We start from the raw sequence: 7,564 nt of genomic DNA on the forward strand, positions 1-7,564 counted from the left end.
CTCGTGGAGAGCGCTTAGGCAAGTACAATCAGGTAAAAACTGAACAAAACTTAAATTTGTTTACCAATTAATGAAAATCTAGACATTTCTTGAGATAAAAAAATGAATGCAACAGATAGCAATGTGCTTTCTTTGAAAAATATATACCATTTATAACATATTTTATCCAAATAGAAAGGATATGTAGAAGATTTTTAAATTATAATGTCGTAATAAGAAAAGCAAATGGAAAGCAAAATTTTATTCTTTATTAAGTTTAATGCCCGTGTCCAAGAGTGATCATATTTGATTAACAAACTTCTGACGGGAGTGTGAAGGTGGCAGTTGAGCTATAATCACGACCAGGCTCGAGTTGTGGTTGTCGATCGATTTCAGGTGATGTACTTCAGATACTTTTCCTACATATGGACCCAATATTATCCCTCCCCGGACTTAAAATGCTTTCAGTTAAGTTTCTAATTATCTACACATATAATCAGCATAAAGAATCTCTTATATTTTATGTAAGTTTAATTAAAATAAATAGTCCCTTGTTTTTTTTTTCAGGATACCAGGAGAGATTCTACTTCAATCTAGGTGACACTGGCTTCAAGGTCCGTTTTTTATACAATCATACCCATGTTTCATATTAAATTGGCACTTTGACTTTTCAATGTAAAGGTAAGATAGTCATTTAGTCTTTTGATAATTTATATTTTATTGTGTAGGTGTTCCAAACCAAGTTTGCTAAGATAAGCATGGGTACGAATTTCTCAATCCTTTTACCTAATTGCTCTCCTCCCAACACGTTAAAATTAATGAATGTTTTGATTTTTTTTGGCACTAACACTTGGATGATGCTTACTTTGACTTGCTGTTGGAGAGGGTAGTGGAGTGGGCTTGCTGAGTGCTGATTGTGTGTTTGATGGATGAATTGGTCCTGATTTGTGGCTGGATACTAAAGGTGATGAATGCCACAAATTATTCTCATTATTGTTTGTTTTTTATGTTAGTTTTGCGAGAACATATGTATTTAGCTTTCAAGGAGATGACTGCCTCATCTGTCGTGGATCACGCTCCATATTACTGCTTGCAGCAGAAGTAGAAAACGGTGCTGATTTGTTTCTTTCTACTTAGTATTTCTTACTGGTTGTGAACAAGCCTCTCATCTCACATTTGAGTTTATAGGAATCAACAATCACTATGAAACTTCTAGTGTTTAGATTTCTTACTGGTTGTGAACATTTGTTTCTTCCCTTTCTACCCTTCACTTGCAGGTTGATGATTTGTCAAGAATGTTCAGAGTATTTTCCAAAAATACCCGATGGATTGGATCCTGTCTCTAGTATGTTTAAAAAAGTTTGTGATTTAGAAGCTTTGGAGGAAACGAGACTCAAGCAAAAGTAAACACATAGAGAGTTGTTGGCACATAGTAAGCTAGATAATGCAATTGTATATAAATGAGTTCATTTTATTATAACATTTACTCACTATTGGAATAATTATTTGTATTTGACATATTAGTGAAATGAATTATCTTTGTTATTTATGGTATTTTATTTTGTATTATGAGATTTTTAATGTATTATTTAATTTGAAAATTAGTAAATCTATAAATAATATTTTTTTTAAACATTTAAGATTATGATACGCAAAAATGTGTGTCATCTTCATTTATGACATGGCCTTTCTTGACAGGGGCTTTCGTGATACGCATTGCGTGTCATTAACACGCGCGTCGTAAGGTTATGACACGCGAATGCGTGTCATCTTCCTTTATGACAGGGTCTTCCTTGATACGCATTGCGCGTCGTAAATGCGCGTCGTAAATGAGCATCGTAAATGCGCGTCGTCTATAGACGATGCGCAAAAGCGCGTCATCTCTCTTTATGACAGGGCCTTCCTTGATGCGCATTTGTGCGTCGTCTGAGCCTTTTATGACGCGCAATGAGCGTCGTAAAAGGCTGTTTTTCTAGTAGTGTTATAACTTTACTCATTCCTTATGCTCCATGGATTATAACCTCCATGGAGTATCCATGGGTCACCCTTAGGACTTAGTCCAACATAAGGAATTTTGGATCACAAGCCCACGTATATAAGAATGAATGATTTACACAATCAACCCATATATTTAATTAGACTCCTTTTGATCACTTAATTAATTCTTGATCAATACTAATTAAGTAACCTTATTAATATATTATAACTTATAATATATTAACCAACCTTAAGTGTTATTTCTCTCATTATAGTCTATCCAAATTCATGATGCGATGCAACACAAATGGACCATGTCGGGTTGGGTTAAGTCTTACCAATTATAGTTATGGACTTGGACATTAATCCGACATATATATATATATATATATATATATATATATATATATACTATTCAAATTAATAAATCACCATCTACTCATTCTTGGGTCCTTCATACAAGATGTAGTTTTAACATTTGTTCTAATTTGTAGGGGCTAAAAGAAGGTGAGGAGGTGGAGCATGGGAGGATGAATCTGATCATATGAAATAGGTGATGTTCTCCTATTACAAAGACTGGGACATATCAACTTGTGCTTAGTAGTGATGTTAGAATTAGTTTAATTAATTTCTGTTAATCGTCAGAAATGACATGAAATATTATTTCATTTAATGCATTGTTTAGACAAGGTTTTGACTACACTTTTAAGGATTTGAATGGTTCTATTCTAGTTTATTAAATTGGTGTTTCTATGTTTGAATCTTTACCTTATAATGGTGTGTATGAAATTGTGACTTCTGTCGGTAAATTAGGCAATGGCGTATTTCACATTGATTAATCTAATAGTTTAGACAAGGCATGGTTGTGGAATTGTCGTCTTGGGCACATTAACGAGAAACACATCGCCCAACTCCGAAATAATGGAGTTTTAGAATCATTTGACCTAAGGCCAAATGATGAATGTGAATCTTGTCTTTTAGGAAAGATGACAAAATCACCTTTAACTGGATCTTGTGAAAGAGGTGAAGATTAGTTGGACCTCATACACACAGATGTGTGTGCGCCCTTCAGATCCACCACAAGAGATGCTAATGGATTTTATGAATGTTTACACATGATAATAGTAGATATGGTTATATCTACTTGATCAAACATAAATCAAAAACCTTTGAAAGGTTCAAAGAGTTTAAATATGGAGTTGAGAATCAATTAGGCAGGAAAATAAAGATGCTACAATCTGATACAGGAGGAGAGTATCTTAGTTTTAAGTTCCACGACTACCTCAAGGAATGTGGAATAATTTCACAATTGACTCCTCCTAGGACACCATAACTTAATGTTGTAGCTGAGCGTCACAATTGAACGTTGTTAGACATGGTTCGTTCCATGATCAGTCGAGCCACTCTTCCCATTTTCTTCAAGGGGTATGCCTTAGAGATAATCACCCACATCCTCAATCTTGTGCCCGCTAAAAAGTTTTCCAAAACATCTCACGAGATATGGACAGGGAAAGTTCCCTCGCTAGCACATATCAAAGTATGGGGTTATGGAGCTTTTGTTAAGTGAGAGAATCATCAAAAGCTAGAAGCCAGAAGTGAGAGATGTATTTTCATTTCCTACCCATAAATGTCTTTTGGATAATTGTTCTACAAACCTAGTGAACACATGGTCTTTGTAGCATGAAGAGGAGTCTTTCACGAGATAGAGCTCATATGCAAAGAGGATAGTAGGAGTACAATTGACATTGAAGAAATTCAAGAGCCAACCAATAATGGAACCTTAGAGGATATCACCGGTCAAACAGAGGATGAGACTCATGTTGAACCTGTTGACACTTCATTACATCTTCGTCATTCTAGTAAAGTTAGTGTGCCACCTCAGATTTATGGTTTCTATATAACTGTAGAAGGCGATACATTTTTCAATAATTAAACACTCATAAAATTGGATGAACCAATTAACTGCAATGAAGAATTGGTACGCCGTAAGACAGAGGGCTCGTAGTACCTGCTACCGCATCTATGGGAAGGAAAGGAGCCTAAATCGATCTTGCTGATAAATAGAAAGAGGCAATGGACAGCGAGATCAAGTCGATGTATGATAACCATGTTTGGAACTTAATTGATCAAGAACTTGGATGAAAGACAATCGGTTGCAAATGGATCTTTAAAAAGAAGACTGACATGGATGAAATCTACACACATTCAAGGAATGAATGGTTGCGAAGGGCTTTACTCAAATCCTAGGGGTTGATTATGATGAGACCTTCTCACCAGTGGCTAAGATTAAATCTATTAGGATAATGCTCGTCATATTTGCCTTTCATGATTATGAAATATGGAAGATGGATTTGAAAACCAAGTTGGCTGAAGATGTTTACATGAGTCAGCCAAATGATTTTGGTGATGCGAAGTTTCCCAATAAAGTGTGTAAGCTTGAGAAATCCATCTATGGATTGAAACAAGCATCTAGGTTTGGTTAAGCATAAACAACATGCTAGAAGCATTGGATTAAGAGATGGTATTAGTTGTAGTAGTTATATGAGGAGTATGAAACTTGTAACAAAACAAATGTAGTTGACTTTCGGTGATTAAATAATAGAGATTATTTATGAGTTTCTTTGATGCCTTTGTTAATTATTTATTATTGTGTTTTTTTTCATGTTTTGCTTCTCTAATAATTTAATTATTCAAATTCTACAGTCACGCATACTTTGGGAAGTAAGTAGTGAATTAAGACAACCATGAATTGGATTGTAGATTTTCTAAAGGAGTTAGACATAGAAATTGTACTGCTGAAACATTCATGAGTACTTAGAAATGGAGATTTAAGTATTGGATAAACACATGCTCAGAGAATCATTTCATGGGTTATATCACAAGTAATTCTGAGACGATAATATCTTATATTCTTGAAATGGAGATATATGAGTTGTAATTTGCAAGTTGGTTGTGCATTGGTGTGGTGAAAATGTGTTAGTAACATGATGTTATAAAATGCAGTATCATGGATTTGATGAGCAAAGGATACAAGAATATATGTCAACGTTTATTTGTTCCTTTTGCCCTAACGGTAAAAGCAATATCTTTGGGCCTCTAAGTGATTTGGCGTTGACTTATATGACAACTGTCAATTTTGGTCAAGTAAAATCAACAAGTCTGCAAGAAATCAAACGAGTCAACAAAGTCAAATGATTAAAGCCCAAAAAGCCTTCGGATTTCAGGTTGCACTGGACTGAAATCACGTGTAATTTCGGTTGGACCATGAACAAACTCACTAAGGTGATCTCGGTTGATGCTAGGCCGAAATCACCAATGTGATTTTGGTTTGTGCTAGACCAAAATCACATGTGAATTCGGTTGATGCCTTGGCCGATATCTCCTTGATATTTAGATGATTAATGCCACATGATTGGTGGATTATTTTCCCAACATGATAAATTACACAAACCAACGCACATGTCACTTCACCCCTCCCTCACCGCCTTTTCGTGTGTGTGTGTGTATATATATATACACACACACACACATGTATATGGCCGAAATCTTCATTCACGAGCCACATTTTCATCTTCAAACTTCTCAAAATTTCCTCCCAAGAACGATTTCAACGTCTTCAAGTCTTCATACAAATTCCCAGGAAACTATTCCTTCAAGATCTATTTATTAGGTATTATTGTAGGTCTCCTAATTTAAATCTAGTGTTTATACAATACTTCCATGTTAGTCATCAAATTTACACACATTATTACATGTTAAAAACTATTAGGATACGACAACCTTCAGAGTATTCTAACTTGAAGATCATTATATTCACCTTGTTATCCAGCCAAGAACACAATCAAGGTGAGTTCATACTTCTACATTTTTCGAGATTTTTAAGTTTTTAAGGGGGGAATAAAAGTTAAACAAAAGAAAATTTGTGTTAATATACAAATTGTTACAAATGTTTTCTTACATTTTTATATACAAATTCTAAATACAAGAAATAACGTTACTCCAGAGATTAAGAGTTTTCATTTCAATGGAACATACGTAACAAACTATAATAGGTATAGTTTAAGGGTCATTCACACTATTTTGCCACTTCGGGATACAACACAAAAATAATTATTTAATGGCATAATTATTTTACACTACGTAGCTATTAAAAAAAGGATAATACTTCCACATACAAAAAGGATTTTCACTACACTATATGTAAACCGGCTAATACAAGGTTGTGAGACACTATCTTCACGTACTTTCCAGAGTACACGCGAAAGTCGTGTATTATAGCCAGAGTCTCTTGTATGGAGAGCGTGACACTTGTGTATAGATCTGTATAAGACTGACTACCCTGCACCTAACTGTTAGCTACAGTCAGACCGACAAGTCTAGGGTGAATAATGTCATAACATTCTGACACCTGAAGAATGTTGTAACATGCCACTAGTCGCTAGCATGGTTATGATAACTCACTTAGGGTATTAACAAAACATTTGGTTTAGGGGGTTAACATACATACAAGTAGTTTTATATAAAGATAAAGTTCATAATACTATTCAGTAGCATAACACTCCATACATTTTTGGTCTTTAGACCTAAGACTTAGAACTCATTTTAAAAGAAAATATTAGATTTTTTGAAAGCCCACTCTATCATTCATAGAAGGAAAAACTGCCAATATTTCGTATACAAAATTCTTGTGAACTCACCAACTTAATTGTTGAAAATTTTCAAAACCATTTGTGTTCTTAGGAAATCAGTAAACAAGTAACCAAAAAAAGGGTTTTGGATGATGAGGCGTCGCCACGTCACGCTATTTTGTTTTGACTTATGTATTTAACGTCAAGCAAACGTGTTTTGTGTAAAATTTAAACTACTTAATTATCAATGAAATGGTTGTATAAATTTGATCACTATTACACATTTGTTATGATACTCTACATGAAGTCAACCCATCCCTAGATGTTTCTGCCATTCTGGTTTGGCGGTATGACAAATTGGTATCAAAGTATTATTTATAGTGAACTATGTATGCCAAAATATGTAAGATATACAACTATAAATACAATGGAACTAAAACACTCCAACTAAGTATATGTTTACAATAATATTTTGATGAAAGCATACATATATAGATACATGCTGGGACAGTATCGTAATCAGAATCATATAATAATGTTAAGATAAGTTGGACACTACGATTAAGCCTAGATAGTTATGTAATCATATCAGTGATAAATTTATCCTGATTAACTATATTTATGCGAGACATGACTAACATGTGTTTTGGAATGGTCGTGGCGAACCAAAAATCAAAAAGTTACCCATAAACTCTAAAAATCGAACATAAAGTTTAAAATACTATAGGAGTATTTTAAAATACTATATACGCATACACTTAAACGCTTCTTATATTTCTCATATCACTATTCTTGCAAAAACATCGTGGCAGGATTCTACATGCCCAGAGACCCCTATTTCCCTAATCAAGGAAGTGGCGGTTGGATTGAAGAGGATCCTGAGGAGTTGATAGAGGAAGATCCTAAAGAAGATCTCGAAGAGGATCTAGTTGAAGAAGAACATGATGAAGAGTTAGAGGAGGACTCATACGCAGAGTCTG

General features: G+C 34.4%; 1 long non-coding RNA gene across 1 annotated transcript; it reads left to right on the plus strand.

Annotated features, from left to right (window-relative positions):
* Positions 1–364: 364 nt before the first annotated feature.
* On the plus strand, positions 365–945 carry LOC145008104 (uncharacterized). Its single transcript, XR_013663271.1, has 4 exons — positions 365–446; positions 547–593; positions 708–741; positions 870–945. It is a non-coding gene; the product is annotated as an uncharacterized LOC145008104 (long non-coding RNA).
* Positions 946–7,564: the final 6,619 nt, after the last annotated feature.

The sequence above is a fragment of the Lactuca saligna genome, chromosome 8, assembly GCF_052625555.1.
Source record: "Lactuca saligna cultivar CGN05327 chromosome 8, ASM5262555v1, whole genome shotgun sequence".
Classification (NCBI taxonomy): domain Eukaryota; kingdom Viridiplantae; phylum Streptophyta; class Magnoliopsida; order Asterales; family Asteraceae; genus Lactuca; species Lactuca saligna.